We start from the raw sequence: 23,573 nt of genomic DNA on the forward strand, positions 1-23,573 counted from the left end.
TGTTTATGAGATGATGAGGATTAAACATACCTTGAATATACAGTTGGAGTTGCAATGGATAACTTCCAAGTTTTTTCTCTTCCCTCTCAAGCTATGGTACTTCTCTACACCACAAGAGCATAGCCAGAACAAAGCTCATCTGAAAATTTTGGCGTCTCTTCGATTTAACAAACTAGGGGACATCTTCCATGGTGGTCATCAACCTTCACATGAGTATTGCTAGTCTGGGTCTCTTTTAGGTGTGCCAGTCCACAGGGAGCACCATGTCAAAGCTCATCTTGGCCATTGTAGATTCATTCGAACATCTGAACCACATCATGGTGACATACTTCCACCCTGTGCCAGCCGAACATAAGCATATTATCTATGTTCCAAGTTGAATGTGAGGAGGGACTGAGACTTGGACTATATTTTTTTAAGGGAGGCTCACATGCATACAATGGTGAGGGAGAGGCTTCCATTTGGCCCTTTCTAATTTTGGGATAAATCCCCTTTCAATTAAACTTATATTTCATAATCGTACACAATTTCTTGAATGTTTCTTCTTTAATAATCCAATAGGAAACCCAACTCCTTCGTTGGCTAGTGCATTTGCTAAATGATTATGCTACTTGAGAATGTGATAGATCTCATATTTTCAATCCTTGATAATATCTCCCTTTTTTTTTTTTATTATGGCATTCAAGTGAATGTCTTTACGGACTAATGTATTCTGTAAAATTTGAAGGTCTATTTGTGAATCTCCCAAGATGGTTAAACATTGAATCCCTTGCTCGGTTGCTAGGATCAATCCCTGCTACAAGGCATAATATTCTGCATAATTGTTTGATCTTTTCCCAAGCCCCCAAGAGAACATTAATTCTATTTTTCATTAGGGTGAAGAATAACGCCTCCTGCTCTTGCCACCACTTACTACCTCAGTAATTCTAGCATAAGTAATTACCCCAATTTACTTTCTCCACCCTCATAAAACAAAATTGTTCAACATTCATTTGCATATATTTGGGGGTCATCTGCCAACATTCTATATTGAAAGAATCTACATCCATGGTGCTAGATTTTCCTACAACATAGTTACAGATCAAACGAGATCTATTACCTCAAAACAGGTACTCTAGCCCAAAAACCCAAAAAAACCATGAAAAAATAGGTTGAAAATGAAAGTTGTTGATGCTGGAATAAATTTTATTTATATATTTATTTTTATTTTATTTTATTTTATTTTTAGGGTAAATTTTCAACATTTTTTAATAATGATGTTAAAAATAAAATATCATGACTCCAAAAACTTTAAATTTCCAACGATTTTCAAGCATGACAATAAAGATAAAATATCACGTCTTTGAAAAGTCTTAAAATTCCAAGATTTTTAGGCATGACATTAAATTTAAAATACCATGTCCTTGAAAAACCTTAAAATTCCAACAATTTTAAGGCATGGTGCTGAAGAAAAAATACTTATAACTATTTTCAACCATAACATTAAAGATAAAATATCAAAACTTCGAAAGACATTAATACCTTGACAATTTTTCAACCATAGAAGTAAAGCCAAAGATTATGACTACAAAAAAATGTTAAGTTTTCAAAATATTTCAAGCACAACATTATGGAAAATTTTTATGACTAAAACAACTTTAAAAATGAACACTTGAATGAAAGAGTTATTATACGAAGCATAATTTATTTTTAAATGCTAAACGTATAGCGATTTTAAAATCTTAGCCTAAGACAACTTGGTACATTGCAACAAAAATTTAAAAATCAACCATCAAATTGACGCGCAGTGTAGGTCAACTCGACTCATTATAATGAAAACTTAAAGATCAACTATGAAATTGACACATTGAGGAGGCAGACTCTATTCATTATAACGGAAATTTTAAAATCAACTATCAAATTGCACATAATGGGATTGGGTAGCTAGACAAGCATCGACACAAACCTTGCAAAAAAAAAAAAAATGAAAAATACAAAAGAAAACAAAAATTCAAATATTGAAAAAATAAAATAATAAAAAAAACACAAAAAATAATACAAAAGAAAACAAAAATTGGAATATTGAAAAAGGAACAATAAAAAAATACACAAAAATTTAAAAAATAATAACAAGTAATAAAATATAATTAACAAAAAATATGACAAAAAAAAAAATCAAATATAAAAAATATATAAAAAGTCCAAAAAAACAAAACTATAAAATTAAAAAAAATCAAAATTAACTTGTAAAATTTAAAAAGTTAAACAAAAAATAAATAAAAAGAAAGAAGAAAAATAACAAAATGGGGAAAATATTTTAAAAATACACATAATTTAAGAAAAAAATTAAAAATTAACCAAGAAAAAAAATCAAAAACAACTTTTTTTTCAAGTTAAAAAAAATAAAATAAAAACCAAATAACTAAAAAAAATCAAAATTAACATAAAACATAAAAAAATTAAAAGAAAATAAATTTTTTATAAAACATTAAAATAAAAACATTTAAATTTTTTTTTTTTTTAAATAAAAATAAGTAAATTAAAAAAATTGAAAAAAAATAGGCCTAGGGTGGCAAGGGCCGATTCTGGCAACCGACCCCTACCACCTTGGGCTTGTTGGGCCATTGGGGTGGGCAGGAATGGAACTACGCAGTCAGCCCCTGCCACCTCCGGGCCTGTTGGGACGCGGAGGTGGGTGGGAAGGGAGCTGCACAGTCGGCCCCTGCCACCCCTGGGCCGATTAGGCCGCGGGGTGGGTGGGGAGGGAATTGCATGCAACTCCCTCCTGCCCACCCTCATGGCCCAACCGACCCGAGGATGGCAGGGGCTGACTCTCAGAGTCGGCCCTTACCACCCCCAGGCTGGTTGGGCCGCGAGGGTGTGCGAGGATGGAGCTTTAACCCCCACATTTTTTAGAGATAGAGGCTTTCATCCCCACACTACTGAACCCTAGACCGTTTGGTAGCCTCTTGGCTAAACTCTAGTGCTTGTCTTGATCTTTGCTTATAAATTGATGTGGTATTCATGCCTTATCTTTTATTCACTCTTTGCCATGTTTTGTGTATTTGTTCATTATCTTTATATGGGTCTTGTTATTCTTGTTATTCTAGTTATTATTGCTTGGTTTCCTTGTTTCCTTATGTTTGTTCATTTACGGCGATTCCTTTTTGTTGTTGTGTTATTTCCTTTTGATGACTTGGCCACTATCAATGTCATTCAATCCTTTTTCTTGTTTCTTAGTCTCTCCTTCTTGTTATGTGCCACTATGACCTTTCTCAATTGTTGATCTAATCATCCCATCTCTTTGCTTGTTATTAATATCTCAATGATACTACAAAATGTCTAAATTATCACTAAGCAACCAAAACAATTAGTCATCAATTTTTTTATAAGCTAAAAACTAACAAATTTTGAGCAACTTTATTGTATTTTAAGTGACATAACCGTAAATAACTAACAAAAATTACCAATATAGATAAAGAATAAACACACATGAATAAAAAATGACTGTGAATATAAATTTGTAGCATTTATTAATTATATGTAATTCAATTTAAGTAGTGGAGTCATTTCAGTGTGCTTTATCATGTTAACTAATATTCTTCACATTAACTAGGATTTGTTCTAGTAATTTCCAAGTAAGCCCAACAAGTGTTTTGCAAATGCCAATGAATGGTTTGATTCAAGGATATGTTCACATGTCTTCCACAATTGTTGCTCACATAATAATCCCTTTTCAATAACTAAATAATGATTTGAAACAAGGTAGATCCTAACCTATATAGCCTTGTGTTTTAATAAATAATTGGAATTTACATGCTTGTATCCATTTGTTTGAAGCATTGTGGAGATGCTACTTAAGATACTATAGAACCTATTTGTCACATATTTTGTAACCTATCTTGTTGGAAACAAATTTACTTAAGGCCAGGTGGCAACTAGCTCACACTATTATTCATGGTGTGTGACAAACTTGTTAGGTAGCTTGATTCTAGTCCTAATTCCCAAGGCAGTCCAATCTACAAGCCTCCTCCTATGGAAGAATTGGAAAACAATTAACATACCACAGAATGAAGAACCTTTGAAAATAGGAGATAAAGTAGCCTCTAACGTAACCTTTCCAATCAAGGATATTGAAGGAGAAGAACTAAGGAGAAATACCCCCCTCTCAACTCTCCTTAACTTGTTGGTAAACTTGACTTGGGGAAAGAGTCAAAGTTGACCGAGTCAAATGATAATGGTTTCGGTCATGTCATGCTGCGTACCCATGGTTTTTTACCCAAGGAATTCATGTAATGAATCCTTTAAAAGGCTAGGTGAAGACTCCGTTGTAATGGGCTAGGAAGGTGAGCAGTGAAGGTTCACTAGGCCAGGTTTTGGCCAAGGGACTAATGGAATTTCATTAGCTAGGTTTTTCTTTGAAGTTGGGGTTTTACCAGGGTAAACACGGTGTGCATATTGTGTTTATAGTTTTTTTGTTGTTGTTGGTAATAATTCTCTAGGTAAATAATCAATTTTCTCTCTAGTTAATTTTAACTTGGTACCAGAACCGAAGGTGGATATATCAAAGCCAAGTGTTGGCTTCAAGGTGATACTTGTGTTTCCAAGGGTTTATTTGGCCTAGTAAGTGTGAGAAGGTGAGAGGATAATGACATTTGTAAGTGTTGTCACAATAATTTAAAAAATAAAAAATATTTTTATAATGGAGTCCAAAAAAAATTTGCATGTAAATGGGGATATTGCTGTAAGACTTGGGAAGGCATGCGTATCCCTAGAAAATTATCGGTAAAATCTAGAGTTAGACCTAGGTGATAAGGGGTATGCCAATTTAACAGATGCCTTGGGTATAAACTTTGAGGGGGGTAAGGGCTAGAGTGAGCAGCGCTGACTCACTTCGCTGGTTTTGGCTAGATTTGGTCAAGGGAAACCCCGAGTCAAATTTTAAGGGGGGGGGTTAGGTAAACTTGACTCGGGGAAGGATTCAAAGTTGATTGGGTCAAATGGTAGTGGTTTTGGGAACGCGGTTTAGTATACCCATGGTTTTATACCGATGAAATTCATGTAATGAAGCCTTTAGAAGGCTAGGTGAAGACTCTATTATAATGGGTTAGAGAGGTGGGTGATGAAGGCTCACTTAATCAACTTGGACATGTTTTGGCCAAGGGACTAATGGAATTCCATTAGTTGGGTTTTTCCACAAAGTTGGGATTTTCCTAGGGTAAACATTGTGTGCACATTGCGTTTATGGTTTGTGTTTTTTGCTAGTAATAATTATCTCAGTAAGTAATCTATTTTCTTTCTACTTAATTTTAACATAACTTTCATGCATTATCAAGGAATATATTGACACATTTCTTTTTGAGTTTTATGTTTTGTGTCATAGTTATGACTATGTTTTAGATGCTAAAAAATTGAAGTTATTTCTTGCTAAACTAAAAAATGTATCCTTACACTATTTCAAGGGGCATGGTGGGTAATCCATTGACACATGGAATGACATGAAGCATAAGTTCCTCCAAATTTATCAATATTATTGTAAGGGAAGGGATCTTTGTGAATAAATTTTCAAAATGACTAAAAAAAATGACAAAAGCTTGGAAGAGTATGTGGAGAGGTTCCATTACAGTTTTCAAAGGTCCAAACTCATTTTGGAAAAAAATGCTCTACATACCATTTTGCTTGGAGGAGTTAAGGATGAATGTATAAAATTGCTAAATTTAATGTGTTTATATCTCACAAGAAGAATATAATCATATTTATAAACTTCACAGAAGTTATCCTTAATGGATTTCTAAGCGTGGAAGAAGTGCAAGGGATATATCCACAAGGATTATGAAATCAACAGTGGGAGGAATCACTTGAGAGAAAATAAGTAATTGGCTGGATAATTATAAAATCAATATTTTAAGTTCACTAGTTTCATAGTTTGATACCCTATAGGTCAGGAAAAAGCAAGTAAAGGTCGAGAAAGAATTATCTATATCATGCTTAAAGTGCAAGGAAAAATGTCCCTTAAGGGATTGTCCACTTAGTAATCTTGAGACTTGCAACATCTGTGAGCATAATCATCCTACCAACAATTTCCCATCCCTGATAAGATTCAAATTAGTGTACCAAAGCACTAATGCACCAATGTGGAGATAGAGCATATCTACTTTTGGGCCAAAAAAACCTTGGAAGACTTGACATTCATGTACGGGCCTCAATTTTTTAATCCTTACTAGATTAACCAACAATTGTTGTGTCCTCCTCCACATTAATCTTGGTACCCTCACATGCCTTGGAAAAATGACCACCAAAAACAACTCCAAGTTATCAATCACGACATCGATGGAGAGGATCCTCTACTTAAAAGCCAACAACTTCCTTGATAGTCACAATTGCCCCAACAACAACAATTATAATTTCCTATGAAAAGTCCCACTCCAAGATCACAAATTCCATCACAACCCACACCTACTCCCAACAATAAAACTACTCATCCCACTTACAATACTGAGTAGTCTGGTTTTCCCACATATTTCATCACCCTAAGGGAATGTCATGACATCTAGTTGCAATTAGGTAAAACACTTGGAAATAAGGTTTCTCCAATAATAAATTAACATGATGAAAAGGAAGCCCAAGGACCTATAACAACCTATTTTGATGAACTTATAGATATCATTTCCACACTAAAGCCCTCCTCCCATAAATTTTGGATTAGCCATAATCATTGGGGGTCAAATAGTCACCACGTTTAAAAAAAATGTTAGGACTAGGGAAGACCCTCCCTCATCTTGAGTTTGATTCATTGGGTGAAATATGGAATGAGTGTGTCAAAATTTAATTTTTCCAAGCAATCAAGGATTCTAAAATCATTGAGGAACTATGCATCTAAAGGCTTGGTAGGAAGAGAAAATATCTTGAAATTGTGCATCTGATCGGTCCTTTAGCATATCTAATGGTTGGTAAAAATTTCACTACTAAATATGCAGATCCTGGTAGTATAATAGTCGAAATTTAGATGAATCAAATTTCCATTTCCAATACTCTCGTTGATCTAGGAGCTACAATAAACCTAAAGACAATGGATACCATTAGGACACTAGGCTTGACTTACTTCAGACAAACTTCCACAATTTTAAACCTAAAGGAATCCCAGAATCCATGGTTAAACCTAAAGGAATCCTGGAAGATGTTGTTATTTCTATCAACTCATGGGAATCCCAGCAAACTTCATATTCCTCCAACCAAAATACAATTTTGGGGGTTACCATCTAATTTTTGACACACTATTATTAGCTATGGTTGGTGCTTACATTGGTTGCGAAAATGGGAACATGACAAGATCCTTTGATAGTTCCAAAAAACAACTTATGTTATATCCTCTTGCCAAGTTGTTGATGGTAATGGACCCGCCAACAGTCAGGGGATCATCCCGGTATGAAGTCCCAACTAGACCTGACACTGTTTGGTGTGGGAGTCCCATCTGGTATGATGGTCCAGTTGTCATTATCTTAAAGATTTCCCTCAGCTCTTGCTTGTTAGCACAGGAGAGTGGTCTACTTTATCTTCAAGTAGTGAGGTTCGTGTGCCTGGTGATTGTTAGTGTTACTTGTATCAAAGGTTATTTCACCGTAGAGGGAGAGGGTGGGAGTGAGTCCCAAGTTGGATGGGAGGAAGCCCCAACTCTGTTATGAACACACAACACAACAGCACGTGCACAACTCCCGGAAGAGTAGTCCACATAGATGTGGAAGTCACAACACACAAGCAAAGATAACACGTATAACACACAATGGAGGAGTCCACGCTAGTGCGACGGTCGTTATAGCAAGTCTACATGAAAGATCTGTTTGATGTCTGGGGAGGTAACCAACATGAGCAAGACAACGTTAACAGATCATACAACACATTTTCATTAAAATATATGTATTACAACAATCGAATGAGTTCAAGTGTTAAACACAGGTTAAAGCAACATGCATTACAAGTGTTCAAGATTAGTCTTACAACAGTTATAGCACATGTGTGAAAATGTGCTAGCCTGTTAGTAGGCTTCTGAATTAAGTGAAAGTTCCAAGACACATCATTACACCATACATCACTTATGCCATGGGCAAGGCGTTGGAGCTAATACTCACTCCTCAAAGAAAAGATTACAGAGTCTCAAGGCTATGTGGGAGGAGTTGAGGTGAAAACGTCCTTTGCATGTACAAATGAGGGGGTATTTATAGCCAAGGGTGAAACTTACCCTTGTGGCTGTTCGACTACCCTCATGACTGTTTGACTTCCATGACCTTTCGAATTTACATGACTCTTCATATGACAAGTGGGTCTCTTGGAATTCCACGTTACATTACATTGATTGACAATATGACCCACAGTAGAGATGTGGACGACATGACTCATAACAAGACTTGACATGACAGTGATGGTACGTTCATGCTACTGCTGGTGTGCATGTCGAGCTACAATGTTGCTAGGTGTCGTCATAGTGTGTTATAGCTTCACCTCCACATGGCAAGGTGCACAGAGTCTTCGATGGTCATTGGGTTCGCTTGATGTTGCATTTGCATGTTGCTCCTTGCTTGTATGTTTGCATGCTTGACAGGTTTACCCATTCGCGAAAAGTGCATGTTTGTCCATCTGTTCGTGAACACATCTTGCATGTTCGCTCGTTCGTCCATCCGTGTGCGAATACATCCTTGCATGTTCATCAGTTCGCAAGCACATATCTTTGCATGCATTGTTTTTTTCTCTGTCGATGAACATGTACTTTGCATGTACTCCCTTTGCTCATCCCATCTGTCGTCGCACCATGCTTGTTTGTGTACCTGTATCTGCAGTTACTCATGACGAGACAACATCAAATCCATAAACCTCCTAGTCTACCTTGATACATGATCGTTTCAAATATAGGTGACCAGGAGAGGAGACAAGGCTGTGAGTTTCAAGCTGGGATGGAGGCTCCGGGCACTGCTGGTAAAAACTGTGTAGAATTCACTATGTGATGGAGATGGGCAATCCAGATCGACAGTGACTGTCTGCGGGGTACAGCTTAGTTGGAGGACAAAATTGTGCAATTTTTGGGAGGAGTAGTCTGGGCTGCGGGAAGGCGGGTAGACAAAATATGCACAATTTTTGGGAAGGAGCAAGCAGCAAGAGCTTGGTAGCCAAAATTGCGCAATTCCTGGAGGGAACTGGCAACTGGCTGTTGGGATTTTGGTAGTAAAAACTGTGTAATTCCTGGAGGGAGCTGGCAGTCAGCTGCGGGAGCTTGGTAGCAAAAACTTTGCAATTCCTTGAGGGAATTGGTAGTCAGCTGCTAGAGGTTGGCATAAAAAACTGCACAATTTCTAGAGGGAACTGGTAGTCAGCTGCTGGCGATAAAAAATGTGTTGATGCTGGGAGGCTGGCCTATTGATCACCTCTGTGTAGTTTCTGAGCTGAGAGGACTGTTGGGTAGCAGAGGGCTTGCTCATGAAATCTGCGCAGTTTTCCGGGTGAGAAGCTGGTCAACTAACTGGAGAGTTGGCTAGGAAAAACTGTGCAATTTTCTCAGGGAGATAGGGACAGGAAGAGGGTGTTTTTTAGGTCTGTCTGTGAAATTTTCTCAGTCAGCGGAGCGAGCAAGGTCTATAGCCTCTGCACAATTTTTGAGGTGAATTATTCCCGGGGTGATTGCCAAGTCAAATTCTTCGGTTGACCAGCAGGAAGGTTGATTGATCTGCTTGTGGGCAACTCAACTTGAAATGGTTTCCCTGGTGCTTCTGCACTATTCTGGGTGACATTCGATTGAGTTGATGGTGGGGTGAAGGTCCGACTTTTAGAGGGGAATCCGGTCATCAGAACTTTAGCAAAATGACTAAGTGTGTGATCGAGTGAAAAAGTGCATACGTGATCTTGCAAACACACACTTACATGAATTGACGATGAGAAGACTCAAACCATCTAGACACATATGCTCAACATGACTGAGCGACAGTGTGAGCAAAAAGAGTGATGCTTGTGATTGATTGTTGGACGACCGTGACAACGCTTGCACGACTGTGTATATGACTCCATGTGTGAGCATGACGGATGTTTACATAGCAAACACAACATGTACACATGAAGCGAAGACCTTGTGTAAGACCAGAACATGGTCGCAAGCATGACATCGACATCAACATGCAAAAGTTGTCTATTGAACAATCAAGCAAGGTGGGAGCGAAGACTCACATGAGCTCACAGAGTGATCTCGAGTGCGTGCAGACATCAAGTAAAACTCTCAAAGGAGGCTTCGAAATTGGATGTGGGCCAAAATTTTGGAGCGTGTTGCATCCACTACAACACAAGCCTAGCACAACCCATGAGATTGAAGGTGAAGATGATGACAATGGGGTCCATGGGTGATCCCCATTTATCCTCTCAACCCATTTATTAATTTTTAAATTTTACAATGTAGGCCTCTAGTCAAGAAAACACTTCCACACATATACCTTGGGAACCCTAAGAAAAAAAAAAAATCCTAAAAAAGACACATAAACCATAGATATTATTCCAATAAAGACCTTGAACATTAACCCATGATTTTCAAACTCATAAGTGAATAGTTGGTTGATCTCTTATAAGAACATAGTGAATCATTTGCATGGGAGTACATACACATGAAGGGTATTCACCCAGATTTGTACATGCACTACATTTTATATAAAGGATAATTTCAAACCAATAAGATATCCCCAAATAAGAACGAATTGGTCCCTAAGGAATGCAATTTAAGGAAGAATTGCAGAAATGGTTGAACACAAATTTTATTTGCAAAATTTCTAATAGCTAGTGGGTCTCTCCTCTTATGATAGCGCCAAATAAAAATGGAAGGTGGAGAATCCATGACAACTACTAAGAGCTAAAAAATATACCCAAAAGGACCACTTTCATATTTCCTTTATCGACTAAGTTCTTGACTAATTGGCTGGGAAGGAGTTATTCTCATTTCTCACTAGCTTTAGCGGACATGACCAAATTCAGATAGAATCAGAAGATTCAGACAAGGCCACTTTCACCTCCCCAACAGGCACATTTTGATTTGGATTTGATAATAATATTATTTTTCATCTATCTCAAATCCTTTAAAGTGGAAAAATTGAAGGAATCAACTGGAAGGCCATTTTTACTGTGGGTCCCAATTTGGAGAATTAGGGTTTGAAACCTTCGCAACCATTTTAAGGCATTAAACAATGCTTTTTCGGGGGATAGATTTATACTTTAGTTTCATATCAAGATGTTGATGTACACTTAGATACCTTTCCAATGATGCAAACATAACGTCAATTAGAGTTCATATGAAAATTTATGCCTCCAACAAGTTGACCTACTGTGTTGACCACCATGGTACAAGTGGATGCCATGTTTGGTTTTGTTACTCATGCATATGGGGCTAGCCACGTGTGGAATTTGAATAACACTTTAGAAATTTCAAGCTTGTAACTCTAGTTGAGGGTTGAGAGAGTCAATCCTTACCCCAAGTTGGCTATTAGACTATGTTGAATATTGGGCCATTAGGAGGAGAAGGGGTTCCATTTTATGTTATTGTGATTTTGTTCCATAGTTGTGTAACAACTAGAAGTGGGAATTTAGAGAAAAAATAGAATGTGTTTAAGATATGTAGTAGCCTTACAAGCCATAGGTCTCAAGTAAATCCATATAGAGCACCTCTTCCTTTGTACTAGCATATTTTCATACCAGAGAAAAGAGAGCATAATAGCCTCACCTTCTCGTTAGGTTTTCTCTTGTAAGGGCTTCCTAGGTAAAACCTTGTGTCTATCATGGATGTTGTGTGATTATTTTTGTGCTACATTTCTATTATTTAGCTAATTTATTCATTTAAGCATAAAACAATAAATAAATAATTTGAGATCTAAAAGGAATTAACATTCCTAGTAAATATATCAGTGATATTATCAAATCTATTATGATAAATTATTCTTGTGGAATATCCATGGTATTTTATAGATCATATTCTCTTATTAGCTATTATCTTTTATATTTTGTGGTGCCCCCACTACCTTTCAGTGGATTATTCTTAAGATTTTCTCTAAACTACTCCACGACTACGTTGAGATATATATGGAGGAATTTACAGTCTACGGGCACACATTTGATGAAGATTTAGTTAATCTAGGAAAGTAATTAAATGGTACAAAGAAACTAATCTCTCCCTCAATAATGAAAATTGTCTTCTATTACTTAATGAGAGCATTGTACAGTGTCAACATAAATCTCCCGCAGGTATAAAGTAGATTCAACAAAAAACTAGGTAAGCAAGAATCTTCTTATTTGAGCTTGTTTCTATAATAATCTTATTAATGGTTTAAGTAATTTGGCATCTCCTTATTTTCATTACTCTCTAAGGATGAAAAATTCATCTAGACTAGTGAATGACAATCTGTATTAGGAGTTTTGAAGGAATGAATTTTTGCAAACCTTGTCTCAAGAGGACCTAACTAACCACATACATCCCACATTTTTATGGATGTTCCCAATACAACCATTGGAGAAATACTAGGGTAGTAAGAAGAACACAAAACTTATGTTATTTATTCTATCAACAACAACCTAGTTCTTACAAAATTGAACTGCAATGTAGCTGAGAAGGAATTTGTTGTTGTGGTTTATTCCATTAATAAATTATGTCATTCTATATTAGGTTATCCCATATTTATACATATTGACCACCCTGTTATCCGTTATTTAATGAACAAAGTAACTAGGTGGTTATTATTATTGTAAGAATTTGAAATTAAAATCATTGATAAGCTAAGAAAGGATAATAAATTCACAAATTTCCTTTCTAAACTCACAAATACTAGTAATGTTATGCCTATAGAAGTCTTGCATTGTCTATTCATATATCATGCTATGCAATTATTGCTAATTATTTGGTCGGATGAAAGTTCCTAGACCACCTTTAACCAAAAGACTAATAATGCATCATCATGCAAAGTGCTAGATATTGTTGGATCCATGGATACCTCTTTTACACAGAGCTAGATATTGTAATCTAGCATTGTGTCAGAGAGGATGAAATATATGACATCCTCTAGGCTTGTCATGATGAGCCATGTGGAGGGAACTCTAAGGGAAAAGTACCACCCATAAAGTGATCCTCTTAGGATACTATTAGCCAACCCCGCACCACCCCCCCCCCCCCCAACGCACACATGCATAAATACCACCAATTAGTTATATTTCAGATTACAACAAAACAACCTACATTTACTTCTTTTAAAGGTACACCACAACTCTATTATTGATCACAAATGTTGTTGCTATAGACTACAAGAATTTTTTCTACTAGTGTTTGGAATACCTTCTATTGATACTAATTAAGAGACTTGCTGATACTAGTAATTTCCACTCTTGCCGCTGCTACTCATCATGAGACTTGTTAGGTAATTTGACTATGCCTTAAATTACATTACATTAAATCATCAATCTAGGCAAGTAAATTTGAGAAGTACACAACACGGTATGTGCTAGGAGTTTAGATTTCAATCATGGCACTAAAATAAAAGTTCTATTCTATGAATGATAAGAAATGAAAAATTAATTTATGAAAGTAGATAAAACGTATTCTATGAAAGCATATGAAATAATATGAAACAAAATATTAATCTATGAAAAGCAATGGAAATTTTGTTCTAAGAAACAATATAATCTAATTCTAAGAAGGTAGTTTGACATTTATACTAAGAAAATCACACACAATTTAATCTATGAAATCATGAAATTATACTTCTAAGAAAGCATATAAGTATTAATTATGAAAGCAAGAAACTTACTCTAGAAAAGCATTTAGATGTTAATCTATGAAAGTATTAATCTATGAGAGCATTAAAAACATTTAATTTATGAAAGCATTGAGAACTTATTTTATGAAAGCAAGTAAATATAAATTATGAAGGCAAAGAAATAATTCTAAGAAAATATTGACATTCAATATATGAAAATAAAGACATTTCCTCCTATGAAAGCCTGAAAATTCTATAAAAGAATTGAAATTTTACCTACTAAAAACAAGGAACCCTATCCTATGAAAAACATCCAAAACTGATCTTATAAAGAACTACACAAATGTAATCTAAGAATATGAAATTATTCTAAGAAAGATAATAGGAAAACCTATTTTATGAAAGTGAAGATCTAATCTACAACAAGTGTATGAACTCTATTTAAAAATTCTTCATAAATCCTATCATGGCAAATGTGACTGGAAGGAATGCAATTGCAAATGTGAGACCTATTTTCAAATGCACATATGTAAATGCTGGTTAAAGTAAATCTTTTTGTATTTTCCCTTTACGTTTTCAAGCACTTGATTTAAACTTGAAAAAGAAGAAAATCAATGATTAAAATTGTGAGACTGAATGTAAAGGAATAGAGCATCTAGATATATTAGAATAGAGTAAAACAAATCAAGAATTAAAAAGTTATGTTACAATAGTCTCACATGCCTCAAGGGGCCCTCCTAGTGATTGCAAGAGATTAAGAAAATGCAAAGAACTTTACTACAACTGTCATGAATTACTCATCAACACTCAATGGTAGCAAAAGGGAAATGTCTGATATTAATATGGAAATATGTGTGTACATAACCATTCAAAATTATATAACATCTTTGTATATATATCGCTTAACATCTATGTTTTTAAAAAAATAACTAACACAGAATGATGTTGCTACAAATAAGAAAAGATGGACGATGATCAGGTGTTTAATAACAATTTGAAATTTAATTCCTATAGTTTGTTGATGACTTAGAGCATCAACATGAAGACGTGTATGAAAACATAATCACCCTCATGCAATTCCTTAACTTGCTAGATCTTAAGAAGATAAATCACTCACTTGAATTCAATTTCACCACCTAGAATAGTCCCAATGTAGTATGATTTTATTCTTCATGTCGTGCGATAGGTTGAATGGAGATTTCACCAAACCATTATGGTCATCCAATGGCCTTTTTTCCATGCCAAATAAGTGGAATACCATATTAGATTTTTTGCTACCTGTTCATATGTCCAAGTTGGCTTCATTGCTTTTGGAAACCTTGGATTCAGCTACAAATTTTCATAGGAGCTACGAAAATTGTCAGTTTTTGCAATCTTTACACATTAGGTCAATTTTAAAAATAAAAATGTATAGAACCATAGAAATAATGGAATTATTACCTCTTTATGCATTTGTAACTCTGATGGCCATGTTTATGAAAAATGTGCCAAAATGATGCAAAAATAGGTTAGTTATGAAGGCTTATATGAGGTATAAGTGATAAAACTAAAGTAGAAGACTGTGAAAAAGGTGTTGATTCTGAGGCCCAAGAAGAATTATTGCTACTACTATTTACAAGACCTCTTGCCACTACCAATCAAAGGTCCTATTATTGCTACCAACATGATTACTATCCTAGTTTCTAATCATCATTACTATTTATATTCCTTTAGTTATTATTCAAGAATAAGTGATGAGCACCAGTATTGCAGCAAGGATGCTGCAACTCCCAGGGCTACCGACTTTACTTCATCAACCCGGGGATCGTACAAACTTGGAGGTGACAGTGTTGTATACACAAATAGATGTATTTGGTCTACTCTTTGTCACTACTGAGCTGTGGTGATAGACCACTAGGGTTTCTCAAACCAGTCTTCTATTGACTAGAAGAAGTCTGATTACCAACTTGGAGAATGGAAATTTACTTTAATTGGAAGAAAAGATATGTTGTCTATTGCATGAAGGAAAGACTGAAAGAAATTCTTGCAAAATAACATGAAATCTTCTATCTACTTGGTAACATACTTTGTTTTCAAAAGAACCCTACTCTAACACCTCTGAGGTTTTAATTATTTTAAGCATGAAATTTGATTTAGAAAGTACTATCTATTGTTTGCATGAATAAATATGAAAGGACTTTTTTCTTTTTATCTTTTTGCTTGAAACATGAGAATGCTAATCTTGCTTGGTTCTTTGGCAGGGGAGACAGGTGTGAAGGAAAAGGAGTACAATGGTTCAGATGGCTTGGAGGGAAAGTAGGGACCTAATCCTGGCTTTTAGTGATGATTTTTCTCAATTTGGGCTCAAAACAGGCTACTACAAGTTTTCCTACAAGATGTCTACAAGAAGTACTAGTTCACCTACAGGATCCCCTCTTTTATTACAGGAACAAGCTGAAAGCTTAGGGAGTGGTATAGAAAGTGGGATGGAGCTTGGAAAAGCTGAATAAGGAGGGAATAAGGCATGGGAGTGGTAGGCACTTACTTAGAACTCAAGCCAAAGCTTTGAGATGGTTGGATTTTCTCAACAAAGATGACAAATTTCCCTCGTAAGACAAGAATTTGAATTGAGACCTTAGTGACTTTTGGAAATCATGGGTGGATATGGCTTGGTTGAGGCTGATGAGATGAGGTCTCCCTATAATTTAGAAACTCCTGCAATGACAAACATCATTCTTGGCATTCATACATAAATTCATCAAATACAAGAAGGGTTTATTCAAATAGAGGGAAAAAGCAAAGTTGTCACCATTTACTTGCTACATTCATGCATGGAAGTGCTTGAAACCAATATGAAAGCGAGATGAGATCAATGCAGAAGCTAAGAGACCAGAAAATATTAATTGCAACTTATCTATGAAATTGAAAGATATTGACATAATTAGCAAGAAAACCCCAGATTACACAAAAAACAAGAATTTTGTCTTTTTGGGCTATATGAGAAGTGTTCCTCAAACCATGATCCTTGCAAGGGAGAAATGAGGTTAAAACCACTTTCTGTCAACCTTTTTGGAATATATTCTTATCACTACAATGATACTATTAGAACTATCCACAAATGGAAGAAAACTAATTAAATCTACCAATACTTATAAATTAACAACACCAAAATTAGTTTAGCAACTAACTATGAATATGACCTAAGCATACATATACAACAAGAGGAACCTCTGCTGCTAGGGTTGGTCCCTAACCAAAGAGCTTCAACCCTCTGAGTCAACTTGGTGTTAGATTAAGGGAATGTTGCTCATTTTCATCAAATAAATCAGAAATACATAAGAGTGCTTGGTTACAATGATTCAAATCGAAAACTGCTTAGCTATCTTGAACAAAAAGTACAAATCCTAATGAGGCTATAGGCCTCTTGATTTATACAAATGAAGTGACCAACAACTTCCTTAAATTTAGGGAGTCTTTGCTCCAATCTCAAGATCAACTGTTCTTCAACTGTCACTGGCTTGGCTGCCAATAAACTTCATGACTCGGTTGCTTGCAACTAAGAGTTGATGAGATTTGATTGAGGAATCTTCGAGTGAGTGAGGAGTTAAGGAGGGAAATCCTGTCTCCTAGAATCCCTCTTGCTTGTCTCCATTATAGTTCTTGCACTTTAATTAGCCGAAATTTTCTCCAAAACCTGCAATCAATGCACATTAGGCCACTAGACATGACATCTCACATTTACTCTCCTCATTAAGCAAAACATAATTAAAACATGTAAAGAATAATGAGAAAAGTTGATTTTAGTAAGCTGGAGGTGCATTAAGGTCCATATCATTTAACCATTGATGAGCCTCATCATCACCCCCCTATTGAAAATGTTGCTCATCCTCTGAGCAACTAAATATATGTCCATGTCTTTCATTGCTTTGGTGGCCTCCCTAACATCCCAGGCTTCTGTTGTAGTCTCCTCCTCTTGTGGATAAAACCCTGGATTCCTCTCTATTTCTTCCCACTGTTTTCTTTCTTCTTCTTCCTTTCTCCCCTCTAACATACCTAAAAGCAATGGTGGGTTGAGTTTCAATCAAATCTAGTTGACTTTGAGTCTCTGTAATGTTTTCTTATACATTGGCCCTCTCTCTAGTGCATCCCTCATTCTATCAAGAGAATGATATTGTTTGATCTTTAGGCTATAGGGTAAGGTGTTCCATCTCATTTGGAAGGCTTGCTGGCTCTCATCTCCCAACAATATTAACATGTCTTTGAAATGAGTGATTGCTTGTTCTTGTACAACCAGGTTTCGTGGTGCGAGCTTGGGATCATTTGCAATGAGGTTGTGAGTGCTGATGACAGCCATTGGGTTAGACTGTTCTGCTCTGATGAAAAGGCGTTCTGCTTCTTCTCTTATCAATACCATTTTCATTTATGTAGCTTTGGCTTCCTCATGACTCATCCAGGATGACAAGGCCATTAGTTGTAGGTCCCCTAGCTTTGGATTTGGGTCCCATACATTTAAATCTGTCAGAGCTAAATTGTGTAGGTAGAACTCATATATCTTTGCTCTATCCTCCTGGGTGCTTTGATTATAAAGGTCAATGAATTGTCGGTAGTCTTGGAAAGGCATAATTCCTCTTTGTACTAGGGTTTTTATTTGAAACTGCAACCATTTTTCTTTGAGGTATAATGCATATGACTTTGCTAGCATCCCGAATTGAATTTATTCCATGGATAAACTTGCCACAATTTCCAATTGGCCTTCCTTTTCCTATAGCTTCTTTCTTAGCCCTGTGTTTTCAGCTTCTAATTGAGATTTCATCATTGATTCCCTGTCTCTTATGCTACTTAATTCTCTGCCCATTTCTTGCAGCTTCTCTTCCATGTGGCCTACATCCTCTACCCCTTTTTATTTAGCAATTTGCATCCACCTATGTGTCCTTTCTCTCTCTTTTTCAAGTTCAAAGAATAGAGTAATGGAAAATTTTTGTGGTATCACCCTACCTCCTTCAATGAATCTGTAGTAGGAGCTGAGGTTTGGATGTGGGCTAGGCTCCTTCAGCTCCTAGGCCTCTTCCTCTAGTTTTTCTTGAGTAATTCCTTCCTCTTTTCCTTCCCTTTTCCCTTGCAGCCTTTCCTTATCTTTTTCTATGTTTCCTGTAGCTGTGATAGGGTTTCCTGTAGGATCGTTTCTGCTTCCTGTAGGTCTGACTGTGTTTCCTGTAGGAGACCTTTTCCTTTTGTTGAGGCTGACCTTGTGACAGGTCTCCTAACATAGGTGATTGGTGACTTGGGAGAAGCTTGTTTTGATGTTCCTTCTCCTTCCTTCTTCCCTAGAGGGACTACTTTCTCTTGTTGTTTTGGTGAGTCCTCTATGACAATTGGAGTTTTGGTAGGGGTTTGAGGTCTCCCTTGTTTAATCTGGGTGCTCTTCCTTGTCCTGAAGTAAAGTGGAGTTTGCCTTTGTCTCTTTCCCTTTGATTTGACATGTGTACTTAGGGCAGTTAGAGCAGCTACTGCCTCCTTCTCTGTAGGTTATGGAGACAACCTTGGTGATTCTTCTTCTTCCCTGCTCTGTTTTTCAGAATTTTGTTCATCCTCCTGTACTTCATCCTCTTTTTCATCTTGTTCTTCATCCTCTTTTTCTTCTTCTTCTTCATCCTCTTTTTCTTCTTCTTTCTCATCCTCTGTTTCTTCTTCTTTCTCATCCTTTGTTTCTTCTTCTCCCTCACTAGCAGTAGGGCTTCTGTCATACTCAATGGCTCAAATTTCTCCTTCTTCCTGCATGTATGCAAATGTTGACCATGAAATATAGATTCTTAAATTGTGTAGAGCATCTTCTAGGATGAGTTTGATCAACCCATGATGTGCTAGCTACTGATGTTTTCCTTCTTGTACCTTGATGTTCATGTCTATCATGGATTGTAACAGAAAATAAGGTACACTAAGCCTGTTATGAGGAGGTGTCTCCTCTCCAAATCTTAGCTCATGGAGGATTCTAAAGTGGTACCCATAAACTACACTGTATTTACCTTCATAGGAAATATACTTGATGATGTGGTAACTCACCTCATTCCAGGGATATGGAATGCTTTCCCTTCTAACCCCATTTTTGTCTTCAATTGGTTCTTCTCCTTCCAAGAAAAAACTTTTCTTTGCAAGAGTGTTGTTAGTCTTGTCCTCTTTTCTCCATTGCAACCCTAGGGGGAGTGTAGTTATCCTGCTAATACTCTTAGGGGTAATTGCTACTGACAAACCCTTCACTACAGCAGTGGCACTAGCTCTAGTGAGAGGTATGAGTGACATTGCAAATTCTCTAGCCACATCATCATCGTATCCCCTCAGTAGCTCAAAGAACCCCATCCATTGATGCCTTGTAAATATTTCTACCATAGGAGGATGCTGGTGTATTTTGGCTGTGTTGGTGGGCTCTCTTTTGTTGAAACCTCCTACCATATTTTCTGGCAATGCTTGTTTCAGTGAGGTTTGGGTGGCTATAGTTTAAGAACTCTGGTAGGTGATGAGGTTTTAGACTTTATCCTTCACTAATCTTCATAGAATTCTCTCTACCTTTATGCGTATAAAAAATACCCAAAAGAAAGGAGGATTTCTTCTTTTTAGATGAAAAACACAGAACTTATGTCACCTACCTCCCTTTTCTATGCTTAGGTGATGAGAACTCTTGAATGATGTCCTCTTGCAACTCTATGCGGTAGTTCTCTCTGTATCTTGTAGCTTTCCTGTAGGTTCTCTTGTTTGTTGTAGATGCTAATTACTTCCTATAGGTTGCCATTGTAGGGGTACCGAGAGTAACTTTTTATTTCAAAGACTCCTCGAAGTTGCCTCTGCCTTCAAATTTTCGAAATAACTAATACTTCGCATGGGAGTCAATGATTATTTCTATTTGTGGATGATTTCGTTGGGTGATGTGCTGGCTGGCTGAATACAAATACCTACTTTCGGATCGTTGGTCCCACTATAGGTTCATCATATCACCTTTCCTCATAATCATCTCCCACTTTTATTCTCCGTAGCTTAACCACTTTTTTGATTCATTCCCTCTTTTTTTGATGTGACCTTGCCACGTGTGGAGTTGACTAACCCTTTCTCTTCTCGTTATCTGACCGAGGGTGGCCAAGTTAACTGGCCACCTTCGCTTATAAAATCAACTTCCTGCCTCATTCCTATAGTTTAATCATATTCATACCTATGAGGGAGTATTGGTGAGATGACATACCTGTTGGTCCTTTGCTTTGTTGATGCATGCTGGAGAGTGTTGTTAATTCATTGTTCTTTGACTTGGATGCATATTCTTTAACTGTGTTTTTTTCTTCTTCTTTTGTTGATGAGTTTCTCCCTTGATGATGTATAGGTGCTGGATTTTGTTACTGTCGAGCTCTGTAGGAGCTTCCTCATCACTGTGATCCTTGTGCTAAAGGTGGATTGGAGTTGTTGTGGTCCTTTTTGTGGAATAGGCTGCTATAGGAATTCCTATAGGATGTCTACAGGATGTCCTGTAGCTGCCTTTTTCTTGAACTTTTGCATCTCTTCTCTGCTTCTGAAGTTGAATGGGTATTGGAATGAGTGGAGGATGTGGTTATGGAGTGGAAGATGAGGTATGTTGCTGTGGCATGTATCTTTTTTTTTCCTAACTTGATTTCTTTGATGGATACAGTGGTGACATGGTCATGGAGGGTGTTGGCTGAGGTATGGTGAGGTCAATGGTTATTTTCATAACCCAAAACAGGTTTGTGTCACAATTTTTCCACTGGACTGCCCTTCCTTTACTTTTTCAAGGCCTCCTATAATACCTACAGGAAACTCTGGTAGTATTACAGGGAATCTTGTAGAAAACATAGAACATCTTGGAATTGGAATCTGGAGTTGAGTATGTATGGAAGAACTATGGATGGAAGAACTCGGGGAGTATGGAGGAGATGAGATGGATTAAGGAAAACATGGTTTGTAGTAGGGCCTATTTTCCTCTGTAGCCTATGAACATCATCTTCTTACAAACTTGCAAAAATAGAATTGTTATTTTTGTATGTTTTTCTCTTTTTTTTTTGATAAGACAACTAGGCTACCTCGAAGGAGGTTTTCATCCTTGTTTCTTACCCTGGGTGCCTCACAAGAGGTTTTCACCATTTTTTCTCCTTTTTTTTTTTGATACTCTTGGGCTGCCTTAAGAGGTTTTCAACCCAAAAGTTGGACTGAGGTGCCTCATGGAGGTTTTCACCTGGGTCCCTTTTTTTCTTTTCTTTTTTTCTAAGAACTTGGTGAGGTGGAAGCTGAGACTTCTCCAATCACCATCACTACCTTGCTGATGCTACTGATGAGTTCCAACTTTGACAAGGGCTTTTTTTAGACCTTTAACTTGTACCCATTGACAAGCAAAGGGATACCTTTTGCATCAATGGTTCTTATCTGAACATCACCATTTTCATGGCACTTTTCTATCACATATGGTCCCAACCATCTGGTCATTAGCTTTCCTTTGAAATCTTTGTACTAGGAGTCATACAACAAAGCCTAGTTTCCTTCTTGAAACAATTCATCCTTGATATTTTTGTCATGCCAGATTTTCTATTGTACTTGAGTCACTTCTGTGTGCAGAAGGGCCTGCATCCTAAATTTATCTAACCCATTCAGCTGGAGAAAACTTTCTTGTTGTGTCCTTGTGACATCTAGATCTAATTGTGCTTCCATCCTTAAGGTGTTGTATTCAAATTCAATGGACAACATGGCTTTCTTTCCATAGGCCATCTCATAAGGAGTGAAGCCAGTGGTGGTCTTCCAAGTAGTATTGTAGGCCTAGGTGGCCTCCAACAATTTTTCTGCCCAATCCTTTCTGTTGTTGCTAATCACCTTGGTTAGAATGCCTTCTAATGCTCAGTTGGTTACTTCCACTTGCCCATTAGCTTATGGGTGGTAAGGGGTGAATTTTCTGTGCTTGATCTTATGCTGGCTTAACAAATTTTCAATCATGTGGGATGTAAATTGACTGCCTTGATTAGTGACCAACTCTCTAGGGTATCCAAACTTATAAAACACATTCTCCCTCAAGAATTCAACCACCTTTTCTTCTGTTGCTACCTTGATAGCTTTGGCTTCAACCCATTTTGTTAAGTAGTCGGTGCACACAATTATGTACTTCTTCTATTTGGATGGAGAGTCAATGGGCCCGATGAAATCCATGCCCCACTTGTAAAATGGCTCGAAAGTCACTTGAGGTTGTAGGGGAATTTCATCCCTAGGGGTAGGCTTCCCCATCCTTTGGCATTGATCACATTGGCTGGTATACCTTTTTACATCCTGGTGGAGAGTGGGCCAGTAATAGCCAGCTTGTAGTATCTTAAATATTGTTATTTTGGCTGCAAAGTGACCTCCATGAGGTCCATCCTGACAGGCCAGAAGGATGTCAAATACTTGCTCCTCCTTGACGCATCTTCTCAGAATTTGATCTGGACCTAGCTTGAAGAGATTGCCCCCAATCCAAGTGAATGGGGCACTTTTTCTTATGATTCTTCTCTTTTCCTTGGAGGACAAATTTGGAGGGAACTGTGCAGATACTAAGTAGTTTGCTATGTCAGAAAACCATGGAGAGAGAAATGAAATGGCGAATAAATGTTCATTTGGTAGCTGATCATCAACCATTCCTTCCTCCCTTGCAGGCAAAGTCAATCTGGATAAAAAATCTGCAACTACATTCTCTTTGCCAGGCTTATCAATAATAGTTAGATCAAATTGTTGCAATAAAAGTAACCATCTAATAATCTGGGCATTTACATCAGGTTTGTTCATCAAGTATTTAATTGCAGCATGGTCGATATGTACAAATGTTTGGTAACCATTAATGTAATGTTT

The sequence above is a fragment of the Pinus tabuliformis genome, chromosome 7 (genome assembly GCF_031772625.1).
Source record: "Pinus tabuliformis cultivar Carrire ecotype Pingquan chromosome 7, CPIR1, whole genome shotgun sequence".
NCBI classification, from domain to species: domain Eukaryota; kingdom Viridiplantae; phylum Streptophyta; class Pinopsida; order Pinales; family Pinaceae; genus Pinus; species Pinus tabuliformis.